The sequence below is a fragment of the Bufo bufo genome, chromosome 3 (genome assembly GCF_905171765.1).
Source record: "Bufo bufo chromosome 3, aBufBuf1.1, whole genome shotgun sequence".
NCBI lineage: Eukaryota > Metazoa > Chordata > Amphibia > Anura > Bufonidae > Bufo > Bufo bufo.
Genome location: NC_053391.1, coordinates 459,572,547 through 459,587,303, shown reverse-complemented (window position 1 = coordinate 459,587,303; position 14,757 = coordinate 459,572,547).

Genomic DNA, 14,757 nt, shown 5'->3' with positions numbered 1-14,757 from the left:
CTCTGACCCTGACCAGGTTGTACGCGCCTCTCAAATCCAATTTGGAAAAAACCTTGGCCCCAACAATTTGGTTGAAGAGGTCCGGGATCAGAGGAAGGGGATAGGGATCGCGAATCGTGATACGGTTCAGCTCCCTAAAATCTAGGCAAGGTCTCAGAGAGCCATCTTTTTTTTTAACAAAAAAAAACCCGCGGCAACAGGTGATTTTGAGGGACGAATATGCCCCTTATCGAGACTCTCGGAGATATAGGTTCGCATTGCAATTCTTTCCAGTTGTGAGAGATTGTAGAGGCGTGCTTTTGGCAGCTTGGCGCCGGGAATGAGGTCAATGGGACAGTCAAACTCCCGGTGAGGAGGTAGCTCCTGAACACCGCTCTCGGAAAACACGTCCGAGAAATCAGAGAGAAATGATGGCACAGTTTTAGTAGACACCTCTGCAAAAGTCGCTGTGAGACAATTCTCTCTACAAAAGTCACTCCACTCATCTATTTGCCTTCCTTGCCAATCAATAGTGGGGTTATGTCTAGTGAGCCAGGGTAACCCCAAAACTAGAGGAGAAGGCAATCCGTTAAGGACAAAACAAGATATCTCCTCCACATGAGTCTGCAAAAAAAATAAATAAATAAAAGGGGGTCAGTCAGCACCTCCCAGTGCGCAGGTGCACGCCGCCATGGCAAAGACCTAGAGGAAAAAAAGGAGACAATGCAGCAGCACTCTGCAAATCAGACAAAGTACAACAATGCTTACAAAAATTATGGTGCTAATACTACGCTTATAAATAAAAGTGAGATGCTTGGTCAATGCATTTTGTACAAAACCATCTAAGCCCGTATGCTAAACGTCAAGGCGATCTCTGTTACACGGGTCCTAACACTAAATACTACCTGTTATGCGCCATAATGACCGCCATAAAGTTCAGGGAGTGTTGGACCCACATGCATGTTGGATCCACTCTGCCTTTTTCCATTTTTTGTGCCAAAATGGCCTCCATTACAAGGGATGCAGGTACCAACATGCATGCTAAGCCCACTCTATACCCTTCCTGGTGCTAGACAGCTTCCAATGAATGTAGTGAGAGCAGGCCACAGCTTTATACTGAAAATAATTAAAATCAGCCTATGGGGCAGACAGGCTAATCAGGAGTGCACGACTCGCTGGAGTGCCACATCTCCAGCATTGTAAATCTGCAAAAAAAAAAAAAGGGGGTCAGTCAGCACCTCCAAGGTATAGAGTGGGCTCGGCATGCATGTTGGTACCTGCATCCCTTGTAATGGAGGCCATTTTGGCACAAAAAATGGAAAAAGGCAGAGTGGATCCAACATGCATGTGGGTCCAACACTCCCTGAACTTTATGGCGGTCATTATGGCGCATAACAGGTAGTATTTAGTGTTAGGACCCGTGTAACAGAGATCGCCTTGACGTTTGGCATACGGGCTTAGATGGTTTTGTACAAAATGCATTGACCAAGCATCTCGCTTTTATTTATAAGCGTAGTATTAGCACCATAATTTTTGTAAGCATTGTTGTACTTTGTCTGATTTGCAGAGTGCTGCTGCATTGTCTCCTTTTTTTCCTCCACATGAGTGTCACCTACAGCTAGCCGGATATTGTGAACAATGCCCTTCAGAGATCTCTGTGAGAGTGGAGCAGAGTCAATAGCAAAAACAGGTATATCCTTTTCCAATGTGCAAACCTGCAAACCATGCATGGCTACAAATTGAGTGTCAATAAGATTGACGGCCGCTCCACTATCGACAAAAATCTCACAAGAAATGACTTTGCTCTCTAGCGCCACCCTGGCAGACAGGAGAAAACGGGAACTGCAGGTCAGAGGAAAAGCATCAATTCCTACATCAACTTTGCCCAAAGTAGCAGATGAAGCAGAATTTGATGATTTACCTTTTGAGGTTTTTCTCTTATTATCGCTCTTAGTACAGTTCAAGAATCTCCTAGACGGACAAACATTTGCCAAATGACCTATGCCCAACAACAAAAACACACCATACTCTGAGGACTAAATCCTCTTTTATCAGGGGCAAGTCGATCTAGCTGCATGGGCTCCTCCTCAGAGGGGAGCGAGACAGGATGAGGCCCCTGCACACTAAATGAGTCAGCACCACTGCCCCTAGACTGACAATGGCTGGACAGAGAGGTCTCGTTTCTTTCTCTTAGACGCCTGTCAAGGCGTACCGCCAATGACATGGCAGACTCTAAGGACGTTGGTCTCTCATGGAAAGCAAACGCATCTTTCAATCTCTCTGAGAGACCATGACAGAACTGACTCCGGAGGGCAGCATCATTCCAACCTGAATCAGCTGCCCATCTCTGAAATTCAGAACAATAAAGGTCCGCAGACAGTTTGTTCTGGCATAAAAAACGTAAGTTAGATTCGGCCAGAGCAACACGATCCGGGTCATCATATATCTGGCCCAGGGCCACAAAAAATCTTTCCACGGATCGAAGGGAGGGATCCCCTGATGGCAGCGAAAAAGCCCAAGTCTGAGCATTACCCCTGAGCAGGGAAATGACAATCCTCACCCTCTGCTCCTCATTACCAGAGGAGTGGGGACACAAGCAAAAATGGAGTTTGCATGCCTCTCTGAAGCGAACAAAACTCTCACTGCCCCCGGAGAACGTTTCCGGAAGTGAGACCTTTGGCTCGCAACAGACTCCATGGGCCGGAGCAGATCCCAATGCTTGAAGCTGAGTCATAGATTGACGGAGATCCGCTACCTCCAAAGAAAGACCCTGCATGCGGTCAACCAGGCCAGAAAGCGGATCCATGTCAAAAAGGACGGTTTTGGTGGATTATACTGTCACGGCTGTATGTGAGCAACAAGAGCATACACAGAAAATAGAGCTACTGACCGGACCCAAACTAGGGAGGATAAAGGGTGACCTCTGTCAGACCCTCAAAGCTCTCCCTATGCTGCTAAAGCACATGCCCGGATCCAAATGGTGGAATGAGGCATGCCCGCGTACCTAAGACTGATGACCACTGTGACCCCTACAATAGTGGAAGGGGCACGGCCACCGGTGCCCTGCTCAGTATATGGAGGGAACCGTGGTCGCCTCAGATCCAGTCAGAAAATAAACAGATACACTACAATGTCTGCACACTTAGCTGAAGGAGCTGCAGCAGCAGAGAAGACGGATCCAAAGACAGCTGGCAATATCCGGAGTATTTGCTGCAGCAGAACACAGGTCCAGTGAAATGATAGCTTACAAGTGAAGATACTCAAGCAAGAGCTACAACTCAAATGAGAAATATAATCCACACCCTACAAAGGAGGAGGGATGATTTAAAGGCAGGGAAATCAAACGCAGGAGGAACAGCTGGGAGGAAGGAAACAGAAAGTAAAAACCTCATCACAGGGGCGGAGAAACAGAGCAGTGAGAACTCCTCCAAGCTCTAGTAGTGACATCATCACAGGGGTGGAGAAACAGAGCTGTGAGAACGTCTCAAAGCTCTGGTAGTGACAGTAGGACTATCAGCTGTGTATCCACCTGACTTCTCCTCAACGCCACTGATAATCCCAATCCCATTTATAAGGCAAGAAATCCCACTTATTAAACCTGACAGGGCACACCTGTGAAGTGAAAACCATTTCAGGGACTACCTCTTGAAGCTCATCAAGAGAATGCCAAGAGTGTGCAAAGCAGTAATCAAAGCAAAAGGTGGCTACTTTGAAGAACCTAGAATATGACATTTTTTCAGTTGTTTCACACTTGTTTGTTATGTATATAATTCCACATGTGTTAATTCATAGTTTTGATGCCTTCAGTGTGAATCTACAATTTTCATAGTCATGAAAATAAAGAAAACTCTTTGAATGAGAAGGTGTGTCCAAACTTTTGGTCTGTACTGTATGTCAGGTTACCGAGCTCCAAAACCGCAACCAAGTTACGGCCATTGTCAGACACCACCATGCCTGGGTGTAGGTTGAGTGGCGAGAGCCACAGCTCGGTCTGGTCACTTATTCCCTGCCACAAGTGCCACAGCTCTGCGGCGGTGTGCTGTTTGTCCCCTAAGCAGATCAGCTTCAGCATGGCCTGTTGTCGCTTACCCACAGCAGTGCTACACTGCTTCCAGCTAGCGACTGATGGCTGACTGCTGCTGGAGGTGGAAGTGGAGGAGGACGCGGCGGAGGAGGAGAAGTGGGGGTTATAGCCAGTAACATTGCTGCTTGCGAAGACCCTGATGCACGTAGAGATCGCAATCCTGGGAATGGGTAGCACCTGTGCCATCCCAGGGTATGACTCACTTCCGGCCTCCACAGCATTCACCCAGTGTGCGGTCAGGGAAATGTAGCGTCCCTGGCTACCAGCACTTGTCCATGTGTCCGTGGTGAAATGGACCTTCCCAGTAAGTGCGTTGGTCAGGGAACGGGTAACGTTCTGGGACACATGCCGGTGTAAGGTGGGCACAGCACACCGTGAAAAATAGTGGCGGCTGGGGACTGGCGACATCAGGCTGCGGAAGGCCTCAGTGTCCACAAGCCTAAATGGCAACATTTCAAGGGCCAGTAATTTTGAAAGTTGCGCATTTAGTGCTATGGCTTGTTAATTTGCGCTTGCATTCAAATGATTGTGTTATGGACATTTTACGACACTGCGCTGGGACAGGGGAGTGGATGTTGTTACTGATGGTTCATGAGAAGGTCCAGGTGCAGGGTGAGGGGCATCTGGGCCCGCGCCTGCGACAGGGGATTGGCCAGCAGTGCGTAACATAGGGGAAAAGAAGGCAGTGGTGTGACCCGCAGACCCAGATTGTGGACCCAGGCGTTTGGCTCACTTATTAGGGTGCTTGGATGTCATGTGGCGGATCATGCTGGTGGTGGTGAGGTTGCTAGTGTTATTGCCCCGGCTCATTTTGGTACGGCACAGGTTGCAAACTACAACTCTTTTGTTGTCTGCACTTTCCTTAAAAAAGTGCCATACTGCGGAACACCTACCCCTTGGCAAGGTAGATTTACGCATGGGGGTGCTCGGAGTAACGGTTATGGGTTGTTTGGTGTGGGCCTACTTCTCCCTTTTGCAACCCCACTGCCTCTTCCAGCCTGTTGCAGTGCTGCGGATGCCCCCCCTCTGTACTGCTGTCCTCGCTCGGCTTTTGACCTTCCCATGTTGGGTCAGTGACCTCATCGTCCACCACCTCCTCTTTCACTTCCTCACTCTGCTCATCCTCCTGACTTGACCTAACCACAACCTCAGTGATTGACAACTGTGTCTCATCATCATCCACCTCGTAAACGAATGATTGTCGTTCACCACCGTCATCTTCTTGAGACTGTGAAGACTCAAGAGGTTGGGAATCAGGGCACAATATCTCAGGTCCCTCTTCAAGCGTGCTGGGCGCGAGGGCTAAATCTAATAGTGGCGCTGGAAAGAGCTCCTTGGAATATCTGAGTGTGGGATCACTCGTTTGGCAAGCCTCTCCATGGTGGGAGGAAGGATGATCAGAGTGAGGATTCGGTTGACCAGACTCATGGCTACAGAGACTGGACTTGGTGGAAGAGAGGGTGGTGCTTAACCAACTGGAAGCTGGGTACGGTGGATGTTTTTTTAAAATCTGGTGCACTGGCAGCAGGCACAGTTTCATTGCGCCCAGTGCCACAGCCTCTGCGTGCACCATCAGCATCACGCCTACTTCCCCGTCCCTTAGTGCTCGCCTTCTTCATATTAATGGTTTAATATGGACACTATATTAGGCCCAGATTATTTGAATTTGCAATACAGACACTGTTTTCTGATGTGGTACAGTATTGGTTACAGAACACCACAGATTATGGACACTATATTAAGCCCAGATTATTGGAATTTGCAATACAGACACAGTTTTTCGGATGCAGGACAGTATATATAACAGAACACCACAGATTATGGACACTATATTAGGCCCAGATTATTAGAATTTGCAATGCAGACACAGTTTTTGGATGCAGGACAGTATATGTCACAGAACACCACAGATTATGGTCACTATATTAGTCCCAGATTATTGAAATTTGCAATATAGAGACAGTTTTCGGATACAGGACAGTATATGTGACCGAACACCACAGATTATGGATACTATATTAGGCCCAGATTATTGGAATTTGCAATACAGACACTGTTTTCGGATGCAGGATAGTTTGTCACAGAACACCACAGATTATGGACACTATATTGGGCCCAAATTATTGAAATTTGCAATACAGACACAGTTTTTGGATGCAGGACAGTATATGTCACAGAACCCCACAGAATATGGACACTATATAAGGCCCAGATTATTGGAATTTGCAATTCAGACAGTTTTCTGATGTAGTACAGTATTGGTTACAGAACACCACAGATTATGGAAACTATATTAGGCCCAGATTATTGGAATTTGTAATACAGACACTGTTTGCAGATGTAGTTCAGTATTTTTCACACAAAGCCACACACTATGAACACTAGATCTGGCTCAGATTATTAAAGACACAGTCTGCGGATGATGTAGAGTATATGTCACTAATGGGTATAAAATAAAAAATATCTTGCTGCTGTCAAAGACACACAGTGGTCCTTAGAACTATGGGGTCTTTGAAATGCTTTTGGTAGTAAAAACAGCAAATTTCTCTCCCTGAACTATCTGTCCCTTCCTTAGCACTGTCCCTGAGACTGCAAGTAAATAGCTTGCTGCTCTAAAACAAACACACACAGTAGTCCTTAAAAGGACTTTTGAGTCTTGGAAAAGCTTTCTCAGAATAAAAACTAGTTAAGACTTAACAGTACTTAAAGAGTTTGTCAATGAGACTTTCATTAGACATACATAGGTGGTAAGAGGCACACATGAATTTATGAGACAGCAGTTTCCCCTTAAGAGCCTGGTGATAACAGCTAGCAAGATAACAGCCTGGTGATTTAGACCTTTACTAGTTACCACTGTGAGGTCTTCTAATAGATTGTAATTAAGACTGAATTGAAGCTCTTGGGCCCAAATTCACAGTCTATAATGAAGCCCCCAACCTACCATTTAAGCATATAGAAACCCTCAGACACCAGGGCTACTGCTACTTTTGCATCTCTTATAACTGATGCTTAGTTTGTTCACAATTTGTTCACAACTGTTATAGACATAATAGTGACAATATAGGTAATGATTTTAGGAAATGTTTTTGCAATCCGATCCTCCTCTTCATCTAAAAAGAAGAGGTGTAATATTATTAGTGTGGCATCTTCCAATCTATGGACTTCTTATTTTCCATTTTTTTCCTTAGTCTATGGATAAACCAAATTTTTTAGTGCAATAACGAGTATGTCTGATGAGTGGAAAACATTATGAATTAATTTTCCATGGACATCAGCACTGTAAGTATTTTATAGATTGCTTGTGAAATATATTGTGCATGTGGCTATGAACATTTAGATAACAGATTTCTAATTTAGCTATTTATGTTTGCATTATTAAATTATTGAATATAGACATAATATTTGCAGCCACTAAAAATGCTGTACCTCGATTGCATGCTATTTATATAACATTTAAGATAATACTGTGGGTTTCTCATCACGAGTCATGTCTAATTGCTTCTTGTTTTGACAGCAAGTTATTGCAGTTCAGGAAAAGTCAAAGCATGCTTTATTTTATGAAATGTACATACCATAAGTGACAATAAGAAACTTGCTGTATAAATGAACTGCTCCAAAAATGCTAAGTTCCCAAATTACCAATTAAGATATGGATTTCCTAAAAATTAAGTATCAGATTTTTTAAAATATTGTACCATAAATCATTTCCTTCATTGCTGGGGACACCTGTGCTTGCTTGAATTTAAGAAATAAAAAGATTTGCCACTGAAAAAAATTTAAGAGATATACTAATATTTTGAGATTTCTTGTTTGGTACATTATATCACTTTGCCAGCCATTATTATGTTAAAACCAGGACTGGCAGAGTCTAATAATTATAGAATTTTAAATCACTGACAAATGTGTAGAGGTAGCAATTGGGTTTAATGGCCATTCACAGAAAGCAGCTGTGGGGGATAGTAGCATAAATGGCTAAGTAGCAGATCCATAACTTCCCCTAAATCATACTGGAGTAATCATCAGGAAAAATTTTCCCATATGTCAGATGAGCTGAGTTCAAACCTAAGGTTATGACAAGGACACAGCCAATATCAAGGTTACAAAGTCTGGCTACAATTAAAACGTTCATTGCAGAATTTGTGATGATGCTTAAGGGAACTTTTGCACTTTAGTCCTAAATAATTGCACACTAGGAAATGACTCATTACAAAATTATTAGGGACTTTGTAAAAATAGTTTACAAGTATATTTTACAAATGAAAATCTTTATACGGTCTCTTAAGACTCCGACTTTGTATTCAATAATAATCACATTATTCAATTTCAGTCATTATCTTTCCGTTTGTGTTATTATAATACTTCAATTCATTCACTTTACATATACATGGAATGTCATAAACAGCAATGCCCGTATTTTACCACAAACCCCAGAGTATTTATGCTGGAATATAATATGACATGTCTTGTAGGATTGCATTAGTCAATTGCTTTCCTTCACATTTCTTCTTATGTCTGTACTAATTGAAGTGTTATTGATTTGCTCTTTTGAACTAACGTCAAAGTCATTGTACAATATTTAATTTTCAGTTTTGACAAGGTTCCTTCTAAAGTTATATACTAGGGGAGTTTTCTTCCATAACCCATAAGACAGTATAAACAGTTTTTATATCACTACTTTTATAAATTCTACACCTTCAGGCAAAATTCATATTGCATGATACAATTTTGTTATGAGCTTGGTAGAGGATTCTCTGTGCTATAAATCAGTAATGAGCAAACAAGAATGGAGAGTATCTAAAGTTGGCCCTACGCATTCAATAGATAATGGCCGGGTGATGTTTTGGCTGAGAGCTATGTCTCTAGATTTTCTTTTTAGTCCCACATACACGTTCGGTTCGGCTGGGTGTGTATGTGTTTTCAATAGGGAGATACTTCTGGCGGTGGCTGGTTTCCTGGGAGAACAAAAGCATCAGGGAAAAAAATTCAGTTACCTGGATCCTTCTCTCTCCCAACATCTTCTGTTGTGAGAGAGTCATGAGTTCCTCGCAGGTGTGGCTGAAAATATGTATGGGTGCGTTAAATAGAACGGCCAACATTACGTTTTCATGTTTAACATATTTTAAAATAATTTTAGAGATGTTATTTTTAATTTACCATATCAATATTTATATTTAAACAAAAAACATAAAATCCTGCACTATTCGCACTGACCACTAAGCCTATTAATAGGTGCCACTTCTTGGCTGTACAGATGACTTTATTGCAGTTACCTACTTATCGATCATTCTAATCCTGCCTGTAATGATGTCACCTCTGTCACCTCTGTGTATAGATAAGACAGGATACACCATTCTCAATAGGTGATTGTAGTCTTATTTGTTAAAGCTTATCAGCTCCAGTCCATTGTGTCTATGGCCCAAGTGGCTGCCATACAGCAATTTTCTTAATGCTTTATACATGCTGTCAATAGCAGCTCAGGCAATATGGCCGCCCCCATAATCAAGTTTAGGAAATAGAATTAAAAAAATCTGTAATCAGAAAATAAAAACAGATTAGAAAAAAAAGATATGTGATGCTATCTGGTTTTAACTGGCAATAAAATAATGTTGGTGACATATTTCCTTTAAAACCAGACATGCCAAAGCACTAGTTTGTTTAGTCAATAGTAATCCCAAATTCACCAAAAGCATGTATACTTGGTTCATCAATACAGGCAGGTTTAGATGACTTTTATCTAAAATGTAGGGTGGGGAGTAGGGGAAAAATCCCCACCACACAATGTATATGTAGATCATGCCACTAGGCCTGGAAACCAGGGTAAGGGAGCATGTCACCTCCTATGCATCCCTAAATACAATCCCTGACCTCCTGACTGTATGAGCCAACCCTGATGGTGGGAGGGCTCATACCAGGAACCTTGGACCTTAATTCGTCCTGATGATCCCTGATGGCATTGTAAGCGGAAAGAGACAACCGGTTCCTCCAAGACACAGAAGAACTGGTGTCTCCCGCAGGTCTAGCAACAATGAAGGAGCAAAGAGCAAGCATAAACACATACTGATAGGTAAGAGCCCAGTGCAAATGACACGCACTGGAACAACCACCACTTACCTGCCACAACAACTAGGTGGAACAACTACCACTTGTTCCCTCCGGGAACTCATGGAGCCCACTTCCGCAGGCACAGACAGACAGGGGAAATGTCAAACAACCATGCTGGACTACAAACACCACATAGACCATACATGGAACACCAAATGACATACAACAAACACCCTGTACATAAACCCACACCAAACAACATAAATAGGTGAGGACGCGTGAGGGGACACGGGGAAATATTGGGATGACATTGCCAAAGACCTTGATGTTCCACAAGGAGGCCTTCATGGACAGGTGACACATCCAGAGAGGAGCAAAGCTCATTCTCATACAAAGGCAGACATAACTAACCTCAGACTCACAACTCCAGTATAAGAAGAGCCATGAGGCCACACCCATCTCCACCTTTAATCCTAAACAAACCAAAATGGGAAGGAACACCAGCCTTAAAGGGGAAGTGTAAAATCATGCTAACAACACGTTCCCATGCACGGCAAAAGTGTCATGGTCCACTACCACCAGGCCATGACAGCCGTGACAGTGAGCTTAAGCAATCTCTTAAATTCCATAAAATGGCAAAGATTCTACGAGGCGTTCCTCGCTTTCCACAACTAGTGTTTGACATGACAACAATGAACTGGACCAATGCCAGAAGTGTGGGTGAAGTTGGGACAAAGTAAGATGTAGTCAGCATAAGAACTAGGGCTAGAGTGGAAGACAATTAGACAAAAGCAACAAACCAGAATCAACAACCAAATTGCAGTAATAGAATAATTTAATATTGGCTCATCATGAAAAATGCTACATGGATATAACCATTCAATTTAAAGTTGTTGCATCAAGTATAGTAATTATTACTATTTCTGTTGAGACAAAGGGCTTCTTTTTGCTTCAGAGAATCAGAGCCTAAATCACGTGTCTACATAATCATTTTAGCAACTGTAAAAAATGTTTTATTCAGATTTAAAGAGGACCTTTCACCAGAATAAAACATCTAAACTAGGTATACAGACATGTAGAGCGGCACCCAGGGATCCCCCTGCACTTTCTATTATCCCTGGGTGCCGCTCTGTTCGCCCAGTATAGCCTCCGGTATCTTCATAGTTAGGCTCCACCCAGGGGAACCTGCCGGCGTCTCATTCTCCCATGCTGTAGCGCTGGCCAATCGCAGCGCTCAGCTCATAGCCTGAGAGTAAAAAAAAAACTCATGCTATGAGCTGAGCGCTGCGATTGGCCAGCGCTACAGCATGTGAGAATGAGACGCCGGCAGGTTCCCGTGGGTGGAGCCTAACTATGAAGATACCGGAGGCTATACCGGGAGAACGGAGCGGCGCCCAGGTATAACAGTAAGTGCAGGGGGATCCCTGGGCGCCGCTCTACATGTCTGTATACTTAGTTTAGATGTTTTATTCTGGTGAAAGGTCCTCTTTAAAGTATTTAATCATGCCCTCCCATTCCATTCTTTCTTCAAGGCTATGCAAATTAAGGTCATTTATTAATAAGTGTTATGGCTTCCACTACTTTTGCAGTCCACATTTGGCCACATTCAATTTTATCTTTTTGTAGGTGAGGTATCCAGAACTGAACACAGTATTCCAGATGTGGACTCACTAGACAGCGGGATCCCAATCTCCCTCTTTCCATTTTTTCTCTCTAATCGCTAACACAGATCTGCCAATATGATACTCAGAAGATTTCTTCTTCTCATGGCCATTATTTTTGTCTTGGAAATATTAGACTGTAGTTTACATTATTTTGACTATTTTTCCAGTGAAGCTAATTAAGTTTCGAAGTTACAGACATCTACTGGAATATCAACTATAAATCACTGTTTTGTGTCATAAGGAGATGGGCAAACCTTAGCTACCAGACCATTTACTATGTTAAAAAGAATAGAACCTAGAAAATAACCTTGTGGTATTTCATGTGTAGCCATTCAGAGCACACCCCATTAGCAAAAGCAACTAATAGCTATAAGTTGGCATCACAAGCTGATTGACAAAAATGCAACTTCTGAAACCCACGGTGATCAGCTATTATCACCAGAAAAAGTTGCAACCAACCAGAAATGTGCTATCCATTTAAAAGGATAGGCTGAGTCCACCAGATATGATGTATATATACCCTAACAGAGCATATGGACATGGATTATATTGAGGAAACAATCCCTTTTTAAAAGAAATAAAGGAACCCTAGAGACACAACATCTAAATTGTGTTGTGCTTAGGGAAAGGCTTTGGTGTTCAATGAACTCCTGCGTCATCCAGCTTCTCTTCATCCACAGGCCTAGCACTAAGCAGTACACAGTGTATACATTATGCCTGGAGTGTTCCTTTAAATTAATTCCAGGATGCATGTAATAAAATATAAAATAGAAGAAAAATAAAACATATTTAATTACCAAATATGCTATTTTGTGTGCAGTGCATATTGGAATGCATTACTTGTTAAACATATAAATTGAAGAGCACAAAAAAAATCTCTAAATATGTATCCTGTTAAGCTTCATAAACTTTTTACTTCTCTTTAAGTTAAATATTTCAATGCCCATTGAAAGAAAAGGCTATTATTTTCTTTGCATTGAGTGTGGTCTACTTGCACAGGTAATCCACAGAGATGAATATATTTAAATTAATCAGGTTTTATTTGTGTCAGAATAAATTTTCCTGCCCCCAAGAGAAAAATAGGTACAATACATTAGCAAACACAGCTGAATTATTGTATATATTGCTAAAAATATATATAGAAAGAGGTAACTGTTATCGCATAATTAGGTTTTATCGTGCCAAATTTCTGCACTATGTATTCATCTTTTAAGCACGAGGTATATTCTTAAAGGGTTTACAGATATATTCAAATGTGTCAGCAAACATGAGCTTGTATGTAATGTGTGTGGACTGGGGGATCACTAGTGAACTTAAAGTGGAACTTAGGACCTAGATCAGTGGCTAATATACAATATTATAGACATAGTTGCTGAAATAATTTTAAATTCTGAATGCATGGTGCCTAAATTCGAAGGAAGATAGTATTGTGTGTTAGGAAAGCAAACATTTGCTATTCCATATTGTTCAGATGGTTAGCTATGCTGTGTGTTTATAGCTGTCTCCTCCCTTTTACTTCTCCCTCCCTCTCACAGCACAAGTCTTACACATAGGCTATTATATAGTATTCAGCATCATACCCCTTCTTCACCCTTCCCCCTCTGTGTCTTCACTTACTGTTTAAAGGCTGCAATACACATTCAAAAGCTGCCAGCCTAACAATCATTCAGCCTACAGCTATTTCCCTCGATTCCCTCCCGACTCGACCATAAACATTCACTTTTGGTTCGGCTGCAAGTCCATGTGGATTTAATGTGGAGGAAGGGGGGAACAGCTGACATACACCTCTAATGCCAGATAATTCCCAGGAGATCAAAAGGATCTAGCAAAAATATTTATTTCATCTTCCTTCTCTCCCCTGATATCAACATCGGGGAGCATTGGCAGCACCACCACACACACATTAGACTGTCTACCAAACTCATCATTCTCGTTGGGTTTGGACAACAATACACTACTGTATAAGGCGGTCTTTCCCCAGTCTTACAATGACTACAATGTACAAAGAGCCTAGAGGCAAGGGAAGGGGAATTACATGCTGACCTGTTAAGAGTCCTAAACAAGTATTCTGAGATGGGTGCTACATATCCCTATATGACATAATAATGCTCTTCACTTAATTTTAGGTTTAATATGTCTCCCCTTTAATGAGATTAATATGATATAGTGGATATTTCTTGACCTTTTTTTTACATATTACCCATAAAAAAGAAATTGCATGAAGCCAGATACAGACTTCTTAAACCAAATACTGAGATAATGCACTACTTCCAGGGAAAATAACATTAAATTGTATGCTATACATTACTATTCCTACATTACTATTCCTATCTTATGGTAATGTTATTAGATTTCTTTCCTAGACATACATTTTTTGCAATAATCTGCTATAGATGTAAAATCTTAGGTAAAATGCTTATCAGAGTGCAGTTTGCAAAAGGAGTAGGAACATAACTCACAGCTATGCATAGAAATTATTCTAGACGTTTCCAGAACTAGAGATATTAGTAAAAACATAGGGATATAGAAACATACATTTTTTGGACTATATGTTAATAATCTCATTAAAGGACGTTCTTCACAGACAGAAATGGTTGATTACAAGGAAGTGGTAATACAGATTTTATGTTTAATGTGATATGCAATAGTGCATTTTTAGGTGCATCTCAATAAATTTGAATATCATCGAAAAGTTAATTTATTTCAGTAATTCAATTCAAAAAGTGAAATTCATATATTATATAGATTCTTTACATAAATAGTACATATAGTGTCCATACTATTAAGAAGGGCAACTTTATTCAAAATATTTTTTTTAATTGGTGTTCTATATTATTCAAATTTTCAGAGATAATAACTTTTGGGTTTTTATTAGCTATAAGTAGGGATGAGTAAATCCACTTCAGATGAAACATCCAAAGTCGATTTGCATAAAACTTTGTTCCAATACTGTGTGGAGCAAAATGTACCTTGGAACTAAACCCGAAT